At 40.6% G+C, this 20,258-nt stretch overlaps 1 pseudogene across 1 annotated transcript; it reads left to right on the top strand.

The window, feature by feature from the left end:
• The first annotated feature begins 221 nt into the window (after positions 1 to 221).
• Positions 222 to 12,182, top strand: LOC110344766 (RING finger protein 11 pseudogene; annotated as a pseudogene). The gene has a single exon (XR_015444630.1). The product of XR_015444630.1 is annotated as an RING finger protein 11 pseudogene (transcript).
• Positions 12,183 to 20,258: the final 8,076 nt, after the last annotated feature.

Here is a 20,258-nt window from a genome sequence, read left to right on the forward strand (position 1 = left end):
CTTTTTCTAATTTTCTTAATGTTTTAAATGTTAAAATCATGCTTTTTATTTCCTACTTTCAAAATAAATTCTAAGTTGTTTACTAATGTGTATTGCATTATTTCTTTATTCCACAGAATTGTACTCCCACATTTCCACTCTGATTAAATGTAAGGTGGTGATTTTCACTGAAATTAACTAGAGTAGAGTATAAATAAACTCCATGAGAGCCAGGACTTTATAGTTGTCCACCTCTGCATCTCCAGTACCTGGTACAGAGGAGGCACTCAATGAACTTTAAAATATCCTTACCTATCTAGTCTGCCTAATAAAGTAGAAGTAATAGTTTTTTCTACCTCTCTCTAACACCAGAAAGCACAAATGTTAGTCCCTCAGGTTCATAGGTGCATGAACTTTAAAACTTAAATTTTTTATGGTGTAAAGGTTTTCTCTCTTGAAGCCAAAATGAATGCCTACAGTAGAGTGGTTCTGAGAGAATCCTTGAGGGCTCTTCAGGACAGATGCCAGAACACATGTACCTTGGTATCTTTCATGCTTATTTCCTCCAAACCAAAAATATATGTATGTATGTCTTTTGGAGACAGGGTCTCACTATGCGGTTCAGGCCTTGAATTCACTATGTAGCCTAGGTGGCCTCGAACTGGAGGCGATCCTCTTGCCTTTCAGCTTTTTTTTTTCATCGTTTATTGGTACATTTTAGGTATACAACATAATGACATTGATCACTGGGATCTTGGACCTTTACATGATGTATCTTGGTTCTTATTTTTTCCCCTTTCCCCTGCCCTCCCTTCACCCCCTCCACTCTTTCCCTATTTACAAAGATTTTCCATTTTTTTCCTTTTTTCATATTGTGCCTTTCAGCTTCTTTAGTGCTAGAATTACAGGTGTACACCACCACATTTGGCTTATTTAATACTGTTTGGCAAATTTCAGGGAAAAAAGCTTTGATTTTTCTTTTTTTTTTTTTTTAATTCTTCGTACATTTTAGGTATACAATATGTTTACATTTATCATTGGGTGCTTGTACCTGTACATGATGTATCTTGGTTATTTTTTTCCCCATTACCTGTGCACCCTTCATCCCCTCTGGCCCCTCCACCTTTCCCTATTTACATAGATTTTGTTTCCATTTTTTTTCTTTTCTCATTTTTCCTTTCCCCTTCCCCTCCACCCCTACACCTTTGGACCTTTTAATGTTTCAAATTATCAATTATTCATTTTAGTCATTTTAATCCTTATTTACACTTTGTTTCTTGCACTAGAGAAACTATTCTGTATTAACACGTGTGTCCTATTTATTTCACTTAAGAATATGGCCTCATGCATCCGTTTAGCTATAAATGTCTCTAGTTTCTCATTCTTTATGGCTGAGTAATACTCCATTTTATAAAAACCACATCTTTATCCAGTTTCCAGTTGATGGGTCCTTGGGCTGTTTCCAAGCTTTAGCTATTACAAACTGTGCTGCTATAAACATGGGTGCACATATATCGCTGTGGTATGGTGGTTTTAATTCTTTTGGGAAGATACTCAGCAGGGGAATAGCTAGGTCAAATGGGACCTCTAGCCCTAGTTCTTTGAGGTATCTCCATCCTGATTTCCACAGTGGTTGTACCAGTCTGCACACCCACCAGCAATAGAGAAGGGTTCCTTTCTCCCTACACCCCTGCCAGCATTTGTTATTGGTTGATTTTTTTTTTTTTGATACCGGGAATCGAGCTCGGGTCCCTGCTCTTGCTCAGCAGGCGGTGAAACCACTGAGCTAAATCCCTAGCCCAGTTGGTTGGTTTCTTGATAGCAGCCATTCTTTGCGGGGTGAGGTGGAATCTCAGGGTTGTTTTCATCTGCATCTCTCAAATGACCAGTGATGTTGAACATTTTTTCATATATTTATTTGCTGCTTTTACTTCTTTGAGAAATGTCTGTTCATTTCAGTTGCCCAGTTTTGAATTGGGTCTTTGAATTTGGGGGGTCTGATTTTTTTCAGTTCATATATTCTAGATAGTAGACCTTTGTCTGAGGTACAGCTGCTAAAATTTTTTTCCCACATTGTAGGTTGTCTCTTAGTTCTGTTAGTAGTTTCTCTTGCAGTGCAGAAGCTTTTTAATAAGATGAGATCCTGGGCCGGGGATTTAACTCAGTGGTTCCGCCACCTGCCTCCCAAGCACAACATCCTGACTTCGATCCCCGGTACCAAAAAAAATGAGATCCCAGTTGCCTATTCTTTGTGCCTAGTTTCCTGTGCTACTGAGGTTTTATTCATAAAGTATTTTCCTATGCCAATGTCTTCAAGAGTTCTACCTAGCTTACCTTCCAGCAAGTTTAATGTTTCTGTCTTAATATTTAGATCTTTAATCCACTTTGATCTTAGTTTAGCGCATGGTGATACGTATGGGTCTAGGTTTAATCTTTGGCAGGTTGAAATCCGGTTTTTCCAACACCATTTATTAAATAGGCTGTCTTTTCTCTAATGAGAGTGGTTGGCTCTTTTGTCAAAGATGAGGTGGCTGAGTATGTCTGGAGTTGTTTCTGCATCTTCTAATCTATTCCACTGATCCTCAGGTCTGTTTCTTTGCCAGCACCATGCTGTTTTTATCACAGTAGCCATGTAGTATATAGTTTCAAGTTGGGGATTGTAATACCCCCAGCCATGTCTCTGTTGCCTAGAATTGCTTTTGCTATTCTAGGTCTCTTCTGGTTCCAAATTAATTTTTGTTTTCTCTAGTTCTGTGAAGTATATTGTTGGAATTTCAATCGGCATTGCATTAAATCTATATAGTAGTTTTGGAAGTATGGCCATTTTCACTATATTTGTTCTTCCTACCCAGGAACAGGGGATGTCTTTCCATTTTCTTATATCCTCCTTGATCTCTGTTTTCAGAGTACTGTAGTTTTCAGTGTAGAGGTCTTTTGCTTGCTTTGTGAGGTTGATTCCTAGATATTTCATTTTTTTTGGATGCTATTGTAAAAGGAATTGTTTCCCAAATTTCTCTCTCAGTGAGTCTGCTATTTGTGTATAAGAAGACTATTGTTTGTTGAGTGTTGATCTTATATCCAGCTACTCTACTGAATCTGTCAATTAAGTCTAGAAGTCTTTTTGGGTCTTCTATGTAAAGCATCATATCATCAGCAAATAATGACAATTTAACTTCTTCCTTTCCTATCTTTATTTCTTTTATTTCTTTCTCTTTTCTAATTGCTATGGCTAATGTTTCCAGAACTATATTGAATAGGAGTGGTGATAGTGGGCATCCTTGTCTTGTTCCTGATTTTAGCATGAAAGTTTTCAGTTTTTGACCATTTAGTATGATGTTGGCTGTTGGTTTTTCATAGATAGCCTCAATCAAATTGAGATAAAGACCTATTCCAATTTTCTGTAGGATTTTTATCACGAATGGGTGTTGGATTTTGTCAAATGCCTTTTCTGCATCTATTGAGATAATCATATGGTATTTGTCCTTGACTCTGTTAATATAGTGTATTACATTTATTGGTTTACATATGTTGAACCATCCTTGCCTCCTAGGATAAATCTGACTTGGTCAGGGTATATGATCTTGATGATCCTCTGTATTCTGTTTGCCAGTATCTTGTTGAGGATTTTTGCATCTATGTTTATAAGGGAGATTGGCCTTGATTTTTCTTAAATGTGAAGTATTAAGTGGAAAATTTGTCCATTGTATTTTCAAGTTAATATGATTGTCTTGCATGGTGGCACACACCTGTAATCCCAGCACTCAAGATGCTGAGGCAGAATGATCCCCATGAGTTGGAGGCCAGCCTGAACCATGTGTATAGTGACATGCTCTCCAAAAAAAAAAAAAGTATATAATTTTATACAGTATAAAATTATATAGATATATTTGTCTTGACTCCAGGCATATAGGAATGGTTAGAAACAAGAGTAACATGTACATGTCTGTTTTTTTTTTTTTAATCCAGTAAGCAGGAACTAGGATGAAAAATGTGAGATTTTGACTAAGGAAGAAAATGATGATCTGTGGAAATACTAGACTTGAAAAGCAGTTAAGCTCTCCCAAGTGTAGAAGTGCTGCCAGGAGTTGGGAATAAGCTGCTAAAGAACAAAAGTTCGAGGCTACATGCTTAAGTGTAAGTGCTTCATCCAAAATAAACATTGCACTTGGGAAGAAGAGTTTATGTTGCATTTTCTATGTGGTGCTATGTAAATTTTGCATGCAGGCTGTCTTGGTTAACATTCCTCAACTGAGTGCATTCAGTAAACTTTAATATTTCTGCATGTAAAATCTATAAATTTCCATTAGGATCTATGCCTCTGGTTTGGGGGAGTTTTTAAAACTTCGTGTTTTTCCTTAAACTTGGAAAACCTGATATCTCTGAGACTTTATATCCTTTCCATTAAAAATGTACTTTGGGAAGCTGAGCCTGTCCCAGCACCCAGAAGGAAGCTTCCCTGCCACAATCCCACGCTCCTAGGGCACAGAAAGTGAGCTGGTCCAGCACCTGGAAGGAAGGTCCCGTGCTGCCATCCCAAGCTCCTCGGGCAGAGAAGGTGAGCTAGTCCCAGCACCTGGAATAAAGCTTCCCCGCTGCCATCCCACGATCCTAGGGCAGAGAAAGCTGCGCAGGTGCCAGAAGCACCCCCCACCCATGGAAATGAGAAGACACGTAAACAAGCCTCAAAAACAGACTTCCAGATCACCTACAGCAACCCCAAAGGGAAACGAGATGGAACAATCTGATACTCAAACACCTGGCCTCTCTGAACTGGCACAGCAAAAGAGGATCTGGGAAAAATGAAATCAGAAATACCCAGATTACAGCAAAGATTGTGCTCATGGTGCAAGACATGATTAATAAATCTAGAGAGGACACAGATAAAAACATAGAGTATCTGAGGAACATGATGGAATCCCAACATAGGAAACAAATGGAATACATAAAACAGATGCAAACAGATTTCCAGGAGATTAAAAACTCCATTGAAAGTCTATGCAGCAGAATGAACCAATGTGAGGATAGAATTTCAGATATAGAAGATAAGATTGTAATAAGTGACCAGGAAAAGAAAAATTGCTTTAAAATTGTAAGGGAACATGAGAAATCAATCCAGCAGCTGCTAGATGATGTAAAGAAGAATAACATAAGGCTGATTGGAGTCAATGAAGAAAGAGGACAGAGTGCAGATGACATAAAAAAACTCTTCACAGAAGTGATGGCAGAAAACTTCCCAAGGAGGGGAAAAGAACTTGAGATACAGATAAGTGAGCCATATAGGACTCCAGCTAGCCTTGATCAAAAAAAGTCTACACATAGGCATATAATAGTTAGGATTCCAGAAATCCAACAGAAGAACAAAATTCTACAAGCAGTGAGAGAAAAGAAACAAATCATATACAAAGGAAAGCCCATCAGAATCACAGCAGACTTCTCAAGGCAAACCCTCCAGGCAAGAAGAGCTTGGAGTGATGTATTTCAAGCCCTAAAGGAAAACAACCTCCAACCCAGATTGATGTACCCTGCAAAACTATCTTTCAAAATGGATGGAGAAATAAGATACTTTCATGATAAAGAGCACCTCAGGAACTTCATGAATACCAAACCGGCACTCCAAAAAATTTTAGACAATACCCTAGGAAAAGGCAATGAGGATCACAACCCCAGGAAACCCAGCAGAATGAATCCATTGGGCATGACAAATTAAACGCAAAGGGGGAGAATCCAACAAAGAGAAAAAGTCATGACAAGGCTTTTAAAACTTTTGACTTCATCTCCCTAATGAGTGTATAATTCAATCTTATTATTGTACTGATTAGTATTTTTCTGATTCTAGAGTTGCACACCATTCCTTGTGCTATACTGGCTATTTATCATCTTATGTCTACATTTTAATTGGGTTGTCTATTAATGAGCTCTAAGAATTCTTTATATATTCTGGTCATAGGTTATATGCATTGTAAATATGGTCTGTTTAAGGACTACTTTTCATTTTAATGATGTCATTTAAAGTTCTAAATTTTGATGGAATCTCATTTATCAATTTTTTTCTTTTATACATCATGTTTTTTGTATACTAGGTAGTTCTTGCCTATCCTGAATTCATAAACATTTTCCCTTATAATTTCTTCTTAAAGTTTTATACTTTTAGGCTTTCATATTTAGATTCATAGATCCCTTCAAGTTATTTTCATGTATGGAAATAAAGGGTTGAGGTTAATTTTTTATATACGGATACCAGGTGTTTTAGTGCCGTTTGCTGAAAACACTATCTCTTCCTCAGCTCTTGAATTGAGTTTATATTCTATAAAATGCTAATGTTAAATAATCTTTCAAAACTCAGTGGACCATATATGTGTGATTCCATTTCTAGATTCTCTGTTTTATTCCAATGATCTATATGTCTTTCCTTACACCAACACTGCCTTGATTACTATAGCTTTAGAATAAGTCTTAAACTTAGGTACTAAACGTCTTCCAACACTTTTATTTTAACTTTTCGAGGTCCTTTGTACTCCTACATAACTTTTAAATTTCAATATCCAATTCTTCATTTATAGCAAGTATACATAGACCTGAATTTTTATATATACCTTGTGTTTTCTAATCCTGCTAAATTCAAATACAAGTTCTAGGGGCTCCTAGAGACTTCTTAGTATTTTCTCTGTAGATGATCATTTCATCTACATATAAAGATTTTACTTCTACCTTGCCAATCCTATCCTAATTGTGTCATTTTATTGCCAGACTATTTTGGTTGGGCCTAGGTTTCAGAGTTTAATGGACAGGTAAAGAGTAAGCATATCTGCCCTTGTTCCCCACCTTAAGGAGAAAGCATTGTATCTTCTCCATTCATATAAGGCATTCTCACTGGAAGTATGGAGTACATGTCTATAATCTGTTGAGAAAGTTCTGTTCTACTTCTAGTCTCCTGATAGCTTTTACCATGTACAGCTGTGGAATTTAGTCCAATACTTTTTCTCCAACTAGTGACAGGATCATATGGCTTTTTCCTTTCCTCTGTTAAAACGATGACTTTTGGGAGTGGATCTTCCAACACTGAAACAACACTGCCATCCCTATAACAAAACCACTTTCTACATCCTGCCAGATCTGACTTCTAATAGTTTGTTTTGTTAAACAAATTTCTATCTATGTTCATACTTTTTTCTTCTATTATCTTTATCCAGTTTTAGGATTAGCGCAATGTTGATTTCCTAAAATGAGGGGAGAAGTGTTCCTTCTTTTTTCTGCTTTAATTCCTTGATATAATTTATCAGTTAGAATGTGTATGAGTCTGCTGTTGTCATATAGGTAGGTTTTCCAGCTAGGAATATACTTTCTTTAAAAGGTGCTATTCAAATTTTATATTTCCTCCAGAGTTAGTTTCATTAATTTGTCTTCCAAGGTACTTCTTAGAAGTTGTCAAATTTATTTCAAAAAAGATTTTTGTAATATGCTTTCTATACCCTTTTAAATTCTGTAAAATCTGTGATAATGTCTCCTAGATCTTGATACTGTAGTTTAAAAAATCTATAATTCATATTGTGTAACAGGAAGAAAAGGTCTAAAGGAGCAGGGGAAGTGGGAGGGGTAGGGGAAAGGAAAAGAGGGAAAAGAAAAAATATGAGAAAAGGAAAAAAATGGAAACAGTCTTTGCAAATAGGGAAGGGTGGAGGGGGTGAAGGGAGGGCAGGGGAATGGGGAAAAAAATAACCAAGATACTCATGAAAAGGTACAAGATCCCAATGATGAATGTAACTGTATTGTATACCTAAAATGTACCAATAAACTTAATGGGGGAAAAAATGTACTTTGGCCTGGGGATTTAGCTCAGTGGCACCACACCTGCCTTGGAAGCACAAGGTCCTGAGTTGGATACCTGGTACCAATAAAAAGTACTTTTTAATGTCACTTTTCCAGAAGTGAACAATACCCTAAAACTGCAGTTGACTATATACTTTTAAGTAAATAAATGTTCACCCCAGCCCAAGGCTTTATACATAACCTCAGTTTCTGGGAAGTGTATCAAAAAAGGCCAAAATCAGGAAGACATGTTCTTTTAGAGTGAAGAGCTGATTTTGCTCATCTTTGTCCAGCTACCCCAGATTGGGGGGGGGCAATAAAAATTCTAGAGTCTGAACTTGGAAACGTAAGTGGTTACATGTTATGTAGAGTTGTGGGTTTTATTTTTTTTTAACAGTTTCAATATATCTGGTATCTTCTGTTTCTGATTTTTAGAACTATTCCATACTTCAAAAAACTGATTTCTGTAACTACTACTGATTTTTGTTCAGTTTTGGTTTGGGCCCTGTTAGCCAACTTTATTGAGGCTTTGCTTATACAGTAAGTTTGATGAATGTAGAATGAGTGCATACACATGTCTACCATTCTAAAATAAAGCTCCTTTGGCTTCCGTCCTATTCAGTCCCACCCATTTCTTTTCCTTGAAATGACTGTACTATCCTACACTAGAAATGTATACAACAGAGTGGTTCTTAAAAGTCTTATATGTGTTCTACAAGTTGCTATATAAAACAGACACTTGGGATGAGAAGAAAGTTTGGGGAATAGAAGGGAGTTAGGGGAACAGGTGGGATGGCCCTGGTGGCTGGCTATAGGATTGGTATGTTTCACTAGTGACTAGTTCTCACCACTTAAACTACAAGACTTTCAGAGTTGCATAGGGTCAAAAGTTTAAAGGTGGCTGGAGTCTGGTTTTTCTGCTCAGCCTGGTACTTTGGGGTACCTCAATCTGCCTTACCTGTCAGGTTTTAGCTTTCCACAGAGCTGTTACTCAGGTGACCTCTGAGCCGTAAAGTAAGAGTCCAGAGATTTTTTGTATATGGATATTGTACTATTGTCCCAGCATCATTTGTTGAAAACAATTCCTTTTCTCCTTTGAGGTAGTGTGGGCCCAAAAGGGTTGGAAGGGACAGGATTGCAAAGGAGTAGGACAAAGGGTATATACCAATGTCAAAACTCATCAAATTGTCTATTTTAAATATGTGCAGTGTGTTGTACACTGCTTATACCTCAATAGAGTGTTTTGTTGTTGTTGTTGTTGTTTGGTACTGGGAATCGAACTCGGGTCCTTGCGCTTGCAGGGCAGGCAGAAGAACCACTGAGCTAAATCCCCGGCACTCAATAGAGTGTTTTTTAAAAATACAAAGTAACCACTCACCTTTGGATCAACATAAGCAATTCCCTGTCCTGACCCTGATTATAAAATTTATGATTTGACCAATTCTGACAAGCAAGTACAGTAAAATCAATTATTGACATTCCAATTTGTTTTTTTTTTTAATTACTTGGATCCATTTCCATAACACTGCTTTCTCTTGAATCTTCCCAGAGCCATGAAGGATGGCTATCCAGTCAGAATTCACCTAAGCAAAGTTCAGTATAGAGGTATCCTGGAATTTGCATAAATCAAGAAGATTAGAAGGAATCTCCTAGATTTCTGACTCAAATTTAAGATTTCAGAGAAGCCAACTAGATTGTCCTAGATCGCACGCGTGTTATGAACAGAACCAAATTCAACCCTAGGTCTCCTTGCCCCATTCTAGTGCTTCCTTGTTTTTTATCCCTCTTCCCTTCTGGTCAGGTGCCATATGACGTAAGAATGCTATTCAAAGAAAAAATACTGGCTAGGGCCAGGGATTTAGCTCAGCGGTTCCGGGTCCTGCCTCGAAAGCGCAAGGTCCTGAGTTTGATCACTGGTACCAAAAAAAGCGGAGAGCCTGCTCTCCCTGAGTCAACGTGCCAGGTCCCCACCGAGGAGGGACGCAGGATCCAGCTCGATCAGGCTGTGACAGGCTCGGAGAGCAGAGGAGTGACGGATCCACACAGGAAGATTAGGGAAATGAAATCCGGGAAAGACGAGAACAATGATTACCCCAATAAAAGAGTCTCCCCACGTAGTTCAGGCTGGCTTTAAACTCAGTATATAGTCAAGGCTAGCCTTGAACTTGCAGCGATCCTCCAGCCTCAGCCTCCCGAGTGTTGGGATTACAGGTGTGCGCCCACCCACCCAGCTCAGATGTGGATTTATAAATAGAGCGCTTGGCACGAGATCACACAGCCCAGCCCCAAAGATGGGGAACTGCCTCAAATCCCCCACCTCGGATGACACCTCCCTGCTTCACGGGTCTCAGTCCGACCCAGCTATCTTTGGCGAGGGCACGGAGCGGGATCAGGAGCTGCCCCCGCCATATCAGGAACAAGTTCCAGTCCCAGTGTATCATCCAACACCTAGCCAGACTCGGCTAGCAACTCAGCTGACCGAGAGGAACAAATTAGGATAGCTCAAGGAATAGGCCTTATACAGCATCTGCCTAAGGAGTTTATGACCCTGGAAGAGACGGATCAGAAAGAAAGATCCGGGAGTGTGTGATCTGTATGATGGACTTCGTTTCCGGGGACCGGATTCGATTTCTGCCGTGCGTGCACATCTATCACCTGGGCTGTATAGATGACTGGTTGATGAGATCCTTCACGTGCCCCTCCTGCATGGAGCCAGTCGATGCAGCACTGCTTTCGTCCTACGGAACTAATTGAGCCAGGGTCTCTTGTCTGACTTCAAGTGAACCATCATTCTTGGTGATTTTGATCTTTTGTCACTGAGTCCAAAGAGCCAGGGATTAGAGATTAAGATCACGCACAAAAGTTTCCTAAAAATTCCTGGATGGCTGCAGATGTTGAGGAAAGTATGTAATATTTTAGTACATAGGAATTATGTAAACTGTTACAGCAGCTGTTTACGTTTAAATTGTGTGTTGAAGATTAGAAAAAAGATAGTGGTTATTTTTCCTCAATGAAATAACTTTCTTCTCCCTTCCACTAATTCTTTTCTGAAATTACTGGTGTTTGGGTCAAGCTTTTATTAAAAGCTACATTTTATAACCCTGGCACAAAAAAAGTAGTTTTAAGCTTGTTCGAACAGTTCTTGTATTTCCATTGGAAACGGAATTCATTCCCTTAGGTCTTTTAAAACAGTGTATTATTATTATTGTTGGGGCTGGCTCTATGCTTGAAAACCAGTTTATTTATAACCTGTTGTAAGTGCTGTGTTCTGTTTGCAGTTAGGAAATACAGAATTCAAAGTGATCTCCTAGCTTGTAAGCAAACTGAGATGCACTATCCCTTTTCTATAAAAAATGAGTTAATGCGTCAAGAAACCAACTCCAGCAAAGTGGTTTAATATCCTTTCCTATGTGTGTATCCAACTGTTTTGGGTTGTTAATATGATGATGATTGAAAGTCAAGGTAAATTTTAAATATTAAGATTTCTGATTTATGAAGCTTGAATTATGCCATTGCTTATGTGAAAATGAAGGTGGCACCATGATGAAACATAACAAGAAGTAGTTTCTCAGTGTAACAATTTTGATTTATTCTCTTTGCTATGACCTCCTTCCTTGTTGTCTTGACCCATAGCAAAAGGATACTGCATCTTCATTACTGTTGAGCTGGGGTTTATTGAAGTTATATAAACACATCTCAGCCTGTGTCTCTTGGAAAGGTATCTGTTAAGTCCTGCCAGGTGACTGATAAGACTAAGCAGGGAATAAAGGTAAATGTGTTTCATGTTTTGCACACAACTGCAGAATTTGTATAACCACATGACTTCATAGTTATGATCTCAAAAAAGGAATTCCTCATTTAATTTTTCTTGCAGTTATTGTAAGAATACTCTAAGTCTCTAAGCTTCTGAAGTGTTAGAGGTAGAGATGGTCTAGTGAATATGTAGTAGTAATGTTTTATCCACTTAGAATGTGTTTATTTTTCCTTGTGTACTCAAAGGTGACTTATTTGTTCAGCTCAGAGATATTACAGCTAAAAATCATTAGCAAAAGAAGCAGTCTCCACCTAAAAACAAACGTTTCTTATTATTTTATATTGAGTTGAATATTTGACTTTAACACTTTTCTACATACAAAACAAGTTTCTGGAAGGCTCTTCATAATTGCATTGTAGGAGAATTTTGTATGTTGTAAGTACTTATTTGACATTTAACTGTATTATGCATATGTTCATTAATTTCCTTATGAGCCCCATGATGGAATGACTTACAGATGAATTTGATGAAAATTGAAAGAAACTATATTATCAAGTTCTGTTAAATTGTTACATGTATCTTGCTTAAATTTCTGTTCATTAATTTATATCTACCCAATTACATAAAGCAAATTTGGAGGAAACAGCTGAATTTGTGCAATATTTTCAGTGATACTTTTTTTACTATGTTTTCTACTTAAACATGGTGTCTATATCAAGTATTATGGTCAGACTTTATTTTTTTCTAGATTGTCAAAATTGGTAAATGAACTTTTTAAAAAATGATCAACCATATTGCAGTTAGTCTTTATTACAGGGCTTCTTTCACAGAAGTTTGGTAATTTTGAAGGAACCAGCATTGAACAGGATGCTTTTTTGAGCACTTTGCATTCTTTAACTTTGTACTCCACATACTCTGTTAAGAGTCATCGATTTTGACTTTTACTATGTTGTTAAACAAAGTTATAATACAGCTGAAAAAAAAAAGAAAAGCAGTATCTATATGCTTTTATAATAGGTGTTAAGTAAAAGGACCTAGATGGTTTGAAATTAAAGGAGTAAAAAAAGGTAGATAAAGCAAATACTAACCAAAAATAGGTGTATATGACTGTAGTAAGAACAGTTAATAAACTTGAAGAAAAATCCATAATTAGGAATAGTCGTTACATAATTACACAAAGTTCAATTAACCAAGAAAACATTCTAAAAATGTAGACATTTCCTTGTCAGCCATGTGTTCTAGATGGCTCCAGTAGAGGCAGAGCCACTGCCTGCTGTCCCCTCCCGCAGCCAGTGCTAGGTATAGGTGCTCGGAGGCACTTAACTGCACACCAGAGATACTGGGATGTGCAGAGGGGATGGGGAAGTAGATGGTTAGTTTTGCAATGATTAGTATATGCAATTAGCTCACTAGCCAGAAACTAAAGCTAAAATCGATAAATTGTAACACATGAAAATGCCACATTACACTGGGAGGTTTCAATATGCCTTAAGTTTTGAGAGGAAGCCAAGAAAAGTCAGCAAAAGAGATTTGAACACGATAGTTAAGTTTGATCTGATGGACATATAGACCTCCCTCAGTATATGTGTGGGACTGGTTTCAGGACCCCCCCAAAGATAGCAAAATCTGGGCGCTCAACTCACTTATGTAAAATAGCCTAGTGTTTTTTAACACCATTCTCCTGTATAATTTTAATCTTCTCTATTACAATACCTAATATGATGTAAATGCTGTATAAATCGTTGTATTGTTTAAGAAATAATACCAAAGAGAGGGGAGTTGATCCATGTTCAGTACAGATGCAGTTTTTCTTTCCCAAGTACTGTTGGTTCAGTCTACAGATGTGAAATCCACAGGTACAGAGAGCTGACTACATACTGAATTCTGCATCTAGCAACAAAGAGTATACCTTCTTTTCAGGCATACATGGAGCATTTGCAAAAACTAACACGTGCAGGCCATAAATTCTCAATAAATTTCAGAAAAGATCACATTTCCCTGACCACATTGTAAGTTACATGACAATAACAAAAAATATTACTTATTTTTTGGTTTCTTTGAGGCAGGGTCTCAGTGTAGTTCAGGCTGGCCTTGAACTCACTAGCCCAGGCTGGACTCAAACTTGTGGCAATCCTCTTGCCTCAGCCTCCCAAGTGCTGGGACTACAGGCATGCGCCACCAAGCTCAGCACACACACAAAATTAATCTGTATATTCTTTGATAGTTTGAGAGGCAGGATAGAGTAGTGGCTGAAAGCAAGTACTGTAGAGAATGGGCACACATTCTGCCTGACTCACTATGTAATAATTTTAGGAAAATTTTCTAACCCGGGCCACACCACACAGAATAGGGCTAATAATTAGTACCTTCTTGCAAGGGACATTAATGTTCAGGAGAGTTTCCGTATTCTACTTTTCAGAAACACAGAATTCCACTTCTTCATCTGATTCGTTTTGGCCGAATAGAGAGCCAAAATAAGCTTTTCCTCCTTTCCTCCTGGAAGTAATGTGGGTCACTTTTTGGCTAGAGTGCTTAATGTTTTTTTAAGACTCCCCAGAGCCTTCTTTCCTCTCCAGTAGGACAAACGGCATTCAAGATAGTGGCTGCTCTATAGCCTGGGTCTCTGAATGACTAAAAGGAGCAAAGCTCTTTCATCCTCACTGTCTCACCCCATGAAGAGGTACAGTAAATGTCAGAAGGAAGGTGAACTGTTGTCCTTTTAGGCCGTGGGCTGATTCTGGGCACTTAGTAACAGCATAACCTATTCCAACTAAGGTGGAGCCAGAGAAGGAGTGCTGCTGTATAACAAACACCTAAATTACGAGCCATTGGATTGGGGGCCGGAAGCAGATGGCAAAGGAACATTAGAGGCAGGAGGAACGGAAATTGGGTTATGAAGTGGGAAGCATGGTGTCTTAGTTACTTTTCTTTTTCCTGAAACAATGCCTGACACCCAGAGTTAAAGGAAGAAAGGCTTATTTTAGCTCACAGGTCATAGAAGTTTCAGTCCATAGTCAGCTGGTTTCAAGGCATGGCAGCACAGGAGAGGGGCTTCACAGAAGAGAAACAGTCCATGGCATGGCAAGCAGAAGGCAGTGAATAGCAAGCCTGCCTTTCCCTTTTATGTCATCTGAGCTACAAGCCTTTTGGGTAGTGCCACCCACAGCCAAGGTGGGGCTTCTGTCTCCAGTAAATCCATTCAGCCACACCCAGAACTATGCTAATTCCAACCAATAGACTAATTTAGTACCTCACACCCTTAATCCCAGTATTATATGCCCTAGATCCAGCCAGCTCAGAGAAGACTCACCTATGAGCATATGAGGCTTTGGGGGACATCTAGATAAAAGCCATAACACACAGCAACCTGGAAGGTGGGTAATGTACCAATGAACTAGTGGTTTGAGGAGAAGCTGGACAGCAGGGTATTAATAGCATTATTGGCACCTAGGTTTTCATTCAGTAAGGTATTCCAAAAAAGGTTTAGAAAATAAGTGGCTGATTTATGAGCAGAAATGAAAGGTGAGAGAAATAAAGAAGTGTGCATGGATATGCTTCTCATGATGAGCTATGAGATTTCAGCCAGGTAAGGAGGAGAGAAACAAGGATGTAGAAGGAGAGCTGAAGGAATTGTGAACAGAGGGTGGTTTAATGGAAGTCCCATGTGTTAAATCATTGTTGGATTGGGGATTCCAAGAGGCAGAAAAGTGGACAAATAAGTGGGTAGGAAGGAGGTTTGGGGCTGGAGAAAATTGAAGCTCACATTAGGAGGTAATGTGGAGTTGATGTTCTCCATAATAGGTAACCTCAAGTCACTTCCTTGGCTCTTCTGGTCCAGTATTTCTGGAAGCCTCCCTGGGGGACAGCCATAGAGAACTCTGCAAGCACAATGGCTATTCCAAGCAGCATTCTGTTTTAGTTACCTGCATTCTACAGGAAAGAAGCCAAGGGTACAGGCAGAGGATCAGCAGCTGTCTAAGTGGACTAAGGGTCTTAGCTGATGTGGGGCTTGGTGGCCACCAAGGAATGAAATTGGCAAACATGAGAAATAAAAGTGAAAAGGCAAGATTTTTGGGGGGTAAAAAGTCCATAAATGTTTTGCTCAAGACATCAAAAGCCTCATTCAAACCTTAAGTATTGGGAGCTGCTACTACATTACAGTCTGGGTAAGGCGAATATTGAAGAATCTGGCTCCTTGTTAAAATCCTATGTGCAAGTTTTTTTCAGACCTAACCATGGGCAACTACAAAAGTCTTCCCTGAGAGGTTTCATAGGGGAAGCTGCTCTCCGCACAGAACACAGCCTTGCCGGGCCAGCCTCTGAAGAGTCTCATTTTAGGATGTGGGCCACCCTGGTGGCCATGCTCTTTCATAATTACCATTCCTAGTTTGTGTTTTTATTCCTACATCCTTTTAGCTGAGGCCTTGAACAGAATCCACTGAAAAGCTTGAACACTTTTCCCCATCAACTTGTATTTTTCCACTTCTAGCTGTTCCCTCTCCCTTCCCAGCCCTGCCCAACTCGGACCAAGAAATTTCTGGAGTCATTTGCTGGGGGCTTTTTAAAAACCCAGATGAGCCCAATTACTACACCAATCCACTTGATCATGGATGGGTGAAACCATTCCATGGGGAAAATGAAACTGGACAAGTTGACACCTTCTCTGGTTTTAGCGTCTTGTGCCAACAGAGTAAGTGATTAAAGACTTAGTCTCATTTGGAGCTTGTTATTGAACTGGCTACATTAAACTTCAAAGTCTGTCAACTTGGTTCTCACTCCCTGATAAACATGCTCAACATGCAGTGTTCAGTCAGGGTCCCAAGGAACAGGAGTATCAATAACTTCTCTCTGAGGCACCGATGTCATCTGTCTTCCTGTTGGGATCCTGGGAGCTTCCTGTGTTGACAGATGCCTATGTACCAGCTGTTATCTTCCAGTTATTCAAAACACTGTCCTAATTCTTTCTCAGTCAGTGACAGAAGGAATACAAGATTTTAAATATGGGTCTCAGTCCTGGTTGCACATTAGTGTCACCTAGGGACCTTTAAAAAATGTCAATGCCAGTCCGTTCCCTAGAATGTCTGATTTTAATTTCACAGACTTAGAGAGTACAGTTCTGCTCCAGAAATCCCAGATCTCCCACTCTCTAGCTGCACTACCTTGGGTGACTTACGTCACTTTCCTACACCTCAGTTTGTCATCTGCGATATGGGAGGGGCAACACTCGATTCCCTGGGATGCTGGGGGAATTAAGTGAAACTAGGTGCAAGGAAGCATCCGCCGCCTGATATGTGCATAGTCAAGGGTATCTTACCTGAATATGAAACAAGAGCTTCCTGTTAGCCAAAGGGCATGGCAGGACTACTTGAGGGGGTTAAATTTTCCCCCTTGTGGAGAATGCCGAGACTTGGATGGGTAGAAAGCCAAAGGGGAAACTCCCAGTTGCCAGGAATGGGCGACTGGAGTCCGTTTCTTGGGTGCCACACTGTGAGGATGGCACTCTGACCTTCCTCTTCTGATCCTTGCTTCACGGGGCAGGAAATCCTCAGGGACCAAGCACCATTCCTCATAGGAGCATGTGTCGATTGTGCGCCAGGAACCCTGCCTAATTCTGCACATGCCTCCAGTCCTCCTTTCCAGCTGGCCCTCTAGAGAGGAGACTGTGCTTTCCGTTGCATCTCTGGTCCCAAGCTACGGCTTAAAGGAGGAAAATGGAAAGGCGTGGGAATGGATCTTGGGCTTGAGATGGAGTATGGGCTACATACTTGGTCATACTTGGGCTACCAACGTGGCATGAGAACCTGCACGAACCAGAGTTGAGAAGAGAAAGGAGCAGACCATAGGTCAGCCGCCTGTATATTCTCCTGCTTCAGGCCTCACAAATTAGCTCTGACAGGTGCTCATTTTGCAACAGTTTGTCGAGCTGAATGTTAAAGTTTCAGCACTTCCTGGAATGTTCCTATTATTAATTTTAAAATCATACCTTTAAAAATCAGGTAAATGCTTGGCTTTATGCCTGAGATATAGTAAGTGCTTGATAAATATTGGAGTAGCAATATCCAAACATACTACAGTTCAGAAGTACTCAAACATCTTCCTCAATAGCAGGATGGGAAGGGAAACTGCCAATTTAAGGGAAACTTTTTTTCCAGTGTAAAATGGACCCTTTTCTCTAAGTCTTTTCTCCAGCCCAGTTTTTCCCTCTTTGTCACAGGAAGTTGTCTGGGCAAGGAGGAGGCTGGTGGACATGATACTGAGAGCGAGAGCCAGGCATCTGCTCACTGCTTTTGCTGTGTGTCCATCCTGCCTGGTGTTTGAGCATCAGCCTCCTGCTTTGGTCACTCTGCTGCCAACATAATGCACTGGGTTCTACACTCCAGCTCTCGATGGAGCTGCTGATTCTCTGAAACTTAGCAGCATAGTCCCAGTGTGGAGCAGGACCCTCAGAAACTATACTAAGTTCCCTCACAATCCAAGGCAGCTCTGGCAGTAGGAGGGCTATGCATTCTCTGGTAGGGTACTTGTTATATGCCTGGCTCCATGCAGGTATCTCCACTTTGTACAGTGACCTCCTCAGCCAGTTCTCACAATCCAGGAAGGCAAGCATTTTAGCTGGAAGTTCTCATTCAGCCCTGGTGCTATGAACTGAAAACCCTAAGGCCCAGTGCAACTCTATATGGAGACAGGACCTTCATGAGGCAATAAAGTTAAAAGGGGTTATAGGGATAGGGCCCTAATCCAGTAGAATCAGTGTCCTTATGAAAGGAGGAAGACACAGTAGAGGGCCGAATCTCACACGCAGAGGACATGCCTTGTGATCAATCACACACTGAGAAGGCAGCTCAGACAAGCCAGGAAAATAGCCCTCACCAGAAACCAAACCGCGATCATGTTGATCTTGGACTTCTAGCCACCCCCACTGTGAGAAAATAAGTGTCTGTTGTTTCAGCCACTCCCCCTGTGCTACTTTGTTACAGTAACTTCAAAAGACAAATAAATACAGAGATCCTCCCCTGGAACCCAAGCAGATGGTCACTGATGCATTCCGAGCTCTAAGTGCATCTAGGGTCTATTGTCGCTGCCCCTGATATCTCTGATATTCCTGGGTCTCACTGTCCACTGGAGTTAAAAGTCCCAGCCTTTTCCCTTCCCTCATCCAGCTTCCTCGGTGTGTTCCCCTCATCCTAATTCCTGTATTTCTTTCAGTATCTACCATGCCATTCCACTGGCCCAGGAACCCATTTTCAACTCAGAGATTTTTTTTTTAACTGGGGTCTTACTGTGTTGCCCTGGCTAGCCTTGAACTCCTGGATTCAAGTGATCCTCCTGCCTCAGCTTCCTGAGTAGCTGGGACTACAGACAAGTGGCACCACACTCAGCAGCAGAGAGATTCTTTAGCAGGTTGTTTTCATGCCATTTCTTCCTTGATGGGCTCCCAGCAGCTTCAGACACAGACTGTAAATAGTTTGTACTGGGATGGGGGGCCGCTAAAGAAGGACATCGGGTTTCCTGGGCTCTGCACCTCATCCTGGGGACAAGCTGCCAGTCAGGGAGACACACGGCTCCTGTTGAAGCTGAGCTGGCTGGGAGCAAGGCTGGGTCCTGTGGTCCAGCTGCAGCACAGGCTTCCCTGCCAGGTGCCCAGCATCTGTCACCTTCACCTGCTCCTGGGGTTCCATCCACAGCTTCCAAGACTCATCGAATTACTAACAGGACTGGACAGAGGGCCTTTGAAAGCAATAAGCCAGGATAGATTCAGTGAAAAGGATGTAGATTTTGGAGTCTGACTGACAGGACTTTGATTTCTGGCTGCGAGCCTCACTAGGGGATCTTACGCAAGTTGCCTCGTCTCTCTGAACTGTACTTCTCTCATCCTTAAATAGGGATAGTGGCCTCTGCTTCCCAGGGCTGGGGGGAAGGTTTCCATTGTTTCTAGGAAAATCAAGTTTGGGGTTTGGTGGGTATTTATGCCACTTGCTCTCTTCTTGAGTCAGTCCTGCCAACAACCTGAACTGTAACTTTCCCTGAATTCTGGTATGGGGGCTGGGGAGAAGATGAAGAGGTAGCTGCCTTTTTAAAAGTCTGGTTTATCCTCTGTTTTGTTGTTTTTCCAGGAAGATACTGGGACAAAGCAGACTAGCTATAACCTTTGCCTAATCACATCTTTAGGAAGGCAAACCCACCCTCCAAATCATGCACTGTGAGCAGTCATTTCCAGACTAAATGTTGATTCTCAGCTCTCTTGGCTGGCTCATACCCTTCAGAAATGGATATTGTCTAGGAGCTATTTCCTCAGCTGTTCTGCAGACCTGTGGGGAGATCGCTTTGTGTATTGATGCCCTGGCCCCCATCCCACCTTCCTGCTTTGTTTGGCTTTTGTGTAATCTTAGAAAAGGGGTAGCCCAAGGAGATGAGGAAAAACAACACCCTAAGGCTTGAGAGCCCTGCTCTATCTGTGTGCCAGGGTGCACCATCCTGGGGAGCTAAGAACCTTCTGGTGCCAAAGGGTGGTGAATTTAGGCCCCAGAGTGCCATTGAGAGGCATTAGTGGTACAGTGGTTACCATGTCTGCCTTCCTCAGTGACACTGAGCCACTTAAATTTGGACAAATAGTTTATCTTCAGAAGCCTTATTGCTCTACAATACGAGATGGTGACAAAACTATCTCAGAGCTGGTGGAATGATTAAATGTAAACAGTGAATGCACAAGAGCTTAAAA

Source organism: Heterocephalus glaber, unplaced genomic scaffold, assembly GCF_053883595.1.
Source record: "Heterocephalus glaber isolate CG9 unplaced genomic scaffold, H.glaber_assembly_v1.0 deba00001606, whole genome shotgun sequence".
Taxonomy (NCBI): Eukaryota; Metazoa; Chordata; class Mammalia; order Rodentia; family Bathyergidae; genus Heterocephalus; species Heterocephalus glaber.